This window comes from Schistocerca piceifrons, unplaced genomic scaffold (genome assembly GCF_021461385.2).
Source record: "Schistocerca piceifrons isolate TAMUIC-IGC-003096 unplaced genomic scaffold, iqSchPice1.1 HiC_scaffold_954, whole genome shotgun sequence".
Taxonomy (NCBI): domain Eukaryota; kingdom Metazoa; phylum Arthropoda; class Insecta; order Orthoptera; family Acrididae; genus Schistocerca; species Schistocerca piceifrons.
The window spans coordinates 1260001-1265000 of record NW_025729228.1 but is presented as its reverse complement, the minus strand read 5'-3'; the positions used below and the strand labels follow the sequence as shown (position 1 = coordinate 1265000).

Here is a 5000-nt window from a genome sequence, read left to right as displayed (position 1 = left end):
GAAGGCGTTGATGCGGGCGCGGAGGGCGTCGATGTATTCACGCCCAGATAGCAGGCGACTGGTGTCGGCGACCCACTGATGTTGGCCACTGACGGCGGCAGAAGATGACAGTGCCGCACCGTCAATGGCGATGTGTAGGCGCGCCGCCCACATTTCCCCAACCTGCGTTGACGATTTGAGGAGGTGGCCCTCCCACATTAGGTGGCGCTCCAGCACCTCGATCTCACGCTGTACCTCATCCATGCCTGCACCGTCGCAGGCTGGCCCTATCTTCTTCAGCGCCAGGAGACGGGACCGACGGAGGGTCGGACCCATCCATCGGCAAGATGGAATGCCGAGGCCCCCCTGGGCAACAGGAGCGTGGAAGTATCCCAGGGGGGTGTCCGCCGGAAGGCGGAACCATCTCCTGACGGCGGCCCGGATGGTAACGTCGGCCGACTTCAATGCACCCACCCGGGTGCGGCTGAGGGCCAGCCCGTGGTACAGGCCAGGGAGAAGTACGTTGGTGAGAGCGTGGAGGCGCTGTTGCGGCTTCAGCGGAGCTCGGGAGATGACGTCAAGCTGCTCCACCAGGTGGCTACGTGGATTGAAGACACAGCGACCCGCCGTGGAAAATTGCAGCCCCAGGTACCGGAAGGTTTCACCCACACGCAGGGCAGGCATGGTGGTATTGCCTGCTGTGAAGGTGACATTGCTGTCCACCTTCACCTTCTTCTCGCGCCCTGACGCGACTAAGGCGAGGGTGAAACACTTCCGGGCGTTGATCTGCAGCCCCAGGTGGGCGAGGGCTGCGGTAGCTGCGTCGATGAGGGACTGCAAGCCCCTCGGGGTCGCTGCAAACAGCAAGACGTCATCTGCAAAGGCCGCAGCGTTGACTCTGCGACCGAGGATCCGAGCTCCGATGTGGGAGGGCAGTTGGCCTAAAACGTAGTCCACCGCAAAGTTGAACAGGAGGGGGGAGAGGGGATCGCCCTGGCGGACGCCCCGTGCTGGCTGCACAGACACGCCCACGCCGGCGCCGTCCGCTATCACTGTCGTGCTGCCCTCGTAGCACCGCTCGACATACTCGACAAAGCAATCCGGCAGGCCATGCGCCTTCAGCACGGGGCGAAGGGCAGCATGATCTACCGAATCGAATGCCTTAGATACGTCGATCGACGCCACAAAGACAGAGCGGCAGGAGCGAACTGCGTCGGTGAGAGCAGTGTCCAAGATGAAGGTATTTTCCAACATCCCATCCCGAGGGATGAATGCCCGCTGACGTTCGTCCACAGCACATGCGCGCATCAGGCGTGACGCGAGAACCTTGTGAAAGGTCCGCGCCAACACCGAGCAGACCGTAATGGGGCGAAAGTCAGCGGGGGATGTTGGTGCAGCCGTTTTCGGGAGAAGGGACGTCCGCGCGCGAAGCAGGCGTTCCGGAAGGGCGCGGGCCAGAAGGAAGAGATTCATCACTTTCACCAGGACTTCGTGCGGCAGGCGCCGCAACTCCGCTGGGGTAAGGCCGTCCGGCCCGGCTGCTGATCCCCTGGGCGGCAACGCGGCGGCGACCTCCTCATGTGTGACCGGCCCCCATATGCACTCAAGAGCGACAGGCTCTGAGTGCGGGAGGAGGCGGTCACGAATGAAGCCCGCGGTGGAGATGGGCTTCTTGGTGAAGAGGTCCGCCCAGAAGTCCAGCAGACCAGGGATGGCAGGTGGCGGCTGGAGCAGGGTGCCATCCAAGAGGCCGCGCACGCAACGTGCACGCGACCGTCGGAAGGCATCCTGCGTTCTCGCGTACTCCCAGCGGCGCCGCTTGCGCTTCTGCGTCGGCGGCGCGGCAGGCGGCCGCTTCGATGGTTGGCGCGGCCGCTGTGTCCTGGTGATCGATCTCTCCCCTCTGGACCCGACCGACGCAAGGGCATCCGGGAGCATGCCCAGGATGACATCGGGCGGCGTGCCCCGCCCCAGACCTATGACACGATCCAGGGCAGAGAAACGCTGGGCGGAAGCGGGTAGCCCCGCCAGATGCTCCCAGATGGCGGCGTCAGTCGGCCCCTCCGGCGGCGGCCCGGTGGTGTCGGCCGCGAAGTCCTCGGCTGCGTCGACGGGCGGCGCAGCGGCCTCGCCCGCGTCAGGCAGCGGGCTCGCTGCTCCCCGGCGGGACGCCGGCTCTTCCCCCCGACCGATCTCAAGCGCCTCCATGAATTGGCGGACAAGCTGCTTGTGGGCAGCTTGCCGCCGTCGGCACTTGATTGCCTCAAGCGTTCGGTCGGGGAACATCCTGATGAGTTCTTGATTTACAAAGAAGAACCGGGCGTCCCTCTCGAGGAACAGTTCGGCCTCTGCCTTGGCGAGCGACAGGACTTCTTCCTCCGTCCACCTCGCGCGATGCCTCTCCGTGACGATCTCCGCGTTGGCGGCCGCAAGGTGTTGGCGGCGGCGATGGACCCCGAGACCGTTCTTGGTGGTGAAGCTGCGGTGGCACTCACTACAGGTATACATAGCTGCAAAAGTTACAAAATTTTCGGCACGGCCGGTTGGCCGGCTAGGTGCTGGGGAAGTTGGGGTGGCACCTTCAGCGGAAGGGCCTCCACTTTTTCTCTGAATACTGCCCCCAACTAACAAAGGGATAGTGCGAGGGGGGGCTGGTAACCCCCCCAAGCCCCTGGTGCGGTCTTCCACTCTGCGAAAATCAGCGGGCCCACGAGAAGGGGAGAAGACCGCAGGAGAGGAGAGGCTAAGAGGGCTAGGCCCATGTATTGCGCATCACTCTCCCTGTAACTACAACCCAAGGAAGGCACCTCGCAGTCATAGTTACTTAAGAGAGTCATAGTTACTCCCGCCGTTTACCCGCGCTTGCTTGAATTTCTTCACGTTGACATTCAGAGCACTGGGCAGAAATCACATTGCGTCAACACCCGCTAGGGCCATCGCAATGCTTTGTTTTAATTAGACAGTCGGATTCCCCCAGTCCGTGCCAGTTCTGAGTTGATCGTTGAATGGCGGCCGAAGAGAATCCGCGCACCCGCGCGCCCCCGGAGGAGCACGCTAAGGCGGACGCGGCCTCGCAGCAAGGAAGATCCGTGGGAGGCCAAGGCACGGGACCGAGCTCGGATCCTGCACGCAGGTTGAAGCACCGGGGCGCGAACGCCGCGCAGGCGCGCGCATCCTGCACCGCCGACCAGCACGAGGCCGACCAACGGCGAGAGCAGACCACGCCCGCGCTAAACGCCCGCACTTACCGGCACCCCTACGGCACTCACCTCGCCCAGGCCCGGCACGTTAGCGCTGACCCACTTCCCGACCAAGCCCGACACGCCCCGATCCTCAGAGCCAATCCTTATCCCGAAGTTACGGATCCAATTTGCCGACTTCCCTTACCTACATTATTCTATCGACTAGAGGCTCTTCACCTTGGAGACCTGCTGCGGATATGGGTACGAACCGGCGCGACACCTCCACGTGGCCCTCTCCCGGATTTTCAAGGTCCGAGGGGAAGATCGGGACACCGCCGCAACTGCGGTGCTCTTCGCGTTCCAAACCCTATCTCCCTGCTAGAGGATTCCAGGGAACTCGAACGCTCATGCAGAAAAGAAAACTCTTCCCCGATCTCCCGACGGCGTCTCCGGGTCCTTTTGGGTTACCCCGACGAGCATCTCTAAAAGAGGGGCCCGACTTGTATCGGTTCCGCTGCCGGGTTCCGGAATAGGAACCGGATTCCCTTTCGCCCAACGGGGGCCAGCACAAAGCGCATCATGCTATGACGGCCCCCATCAACATCGGATTTCTCCTAGGGCTTAGGATCGACTGACTCGTGTGCAACGGCTGTTCACACGAAACCCTTCTCCGCGTCAGCCCTCCAGGGCCTCGCTGGAGTATTTGCTACTACCACCAAGATCTGCACCGACGGCGGCTCCAGGCAGGCTCACGCCCAGACCCTTCTGCGCCCACCGCCGCGACCCTCCTACTCGTCAGGGCTTCGCGGCCGGCCGCAAGGACCGGCCATGACTGCCAGACTGACGGCCGAGTATAGGCACGACGCTTCAGCGCCATCCATTTTCAGGGCTAGTTGCTTCGGCAGGTGAGTTGTTACACACTCCTTAGCGGATTCCGACTTCCATGGCCACCGTCCTGCTGTCTTAAGCAACCAACGCCTTTCATGGTTTCCCATGAGCGTCGATTCGGGCGCCTTAACTCGGCGTTTGGTTCATCCCACAGCGCCAGTTCTGCTTACCAAAAGTGGCCCACTTGGCACTCCGATCCGAGTCGTTTGCTCGCGGCTTCAGCATATCAAGCAAGCCGGAGATCTCACCCATTTAAAGTTTGAGAATAGGTTGAGGTCGTTTCGGCCCCAAGGCCTCTAATCATTCGCTTTACCGGATGAGACTCGTACGAGCACCAGCTATCCTGAGGGAAACTTCGGAGGGAACCAGCTACTAGATGGTTCGATTAGTCTTTCGCCCCTATACCCAGCTCCGACGATCGATTTGCACGTCAGAATCGCTACGGACCTCCATCAGGGTTTCCCCTGACTTCGTCCTGGCCAGGCATAGTTCACCATCTTTCGGGTCCCAACGTGTACGCTCTAGGTGCGCCTCACCTCGCAATGAGGACGAGACGCCCCGGGAGTGCGGAGGCCGCCGCCCCGTGAAGGGCGGGGAAGCCCCATCCTCCCTCGGCCCGCGCAAGGCGAGACCTTCACTTTCATTACGCCTTTAGGTTTCGTACAGCCCAATGACTCGCGCACATGTTAGACTCCTTGGTCCGTGTTTCAAGACGGGTCGTGAAATTGTCCAAAGCTGAAGCGCCGCTGACGGGAGCGATTATTCCGCCCGAGAGCATCCCGAGCCAACAGCGGCGCGGGTCCGGGGCCGGGCCAGGTAGGTCCGTCATCCGGGAAGAACCGCGCGCGCTTGCCGGGAGCCCGAGCGCCCAAAGGGGCGAATCGACTCCTCCAGATATACCGCCGGGCAGCCAGCCAGGACACCGGGGCTCTGCCCAACAGACGCGAACCG

General features: G+C 62.3%; 1 pseudogene; it reads right to left on the bottom strand.

Moving 5' to 3' along the window:
• The window catches only part of LOC124773740, a 7895-nt pseudogene that overhangs the window by 2209 nt on the left and 686 nt on the right, over positions 1-5000 (bottom strand).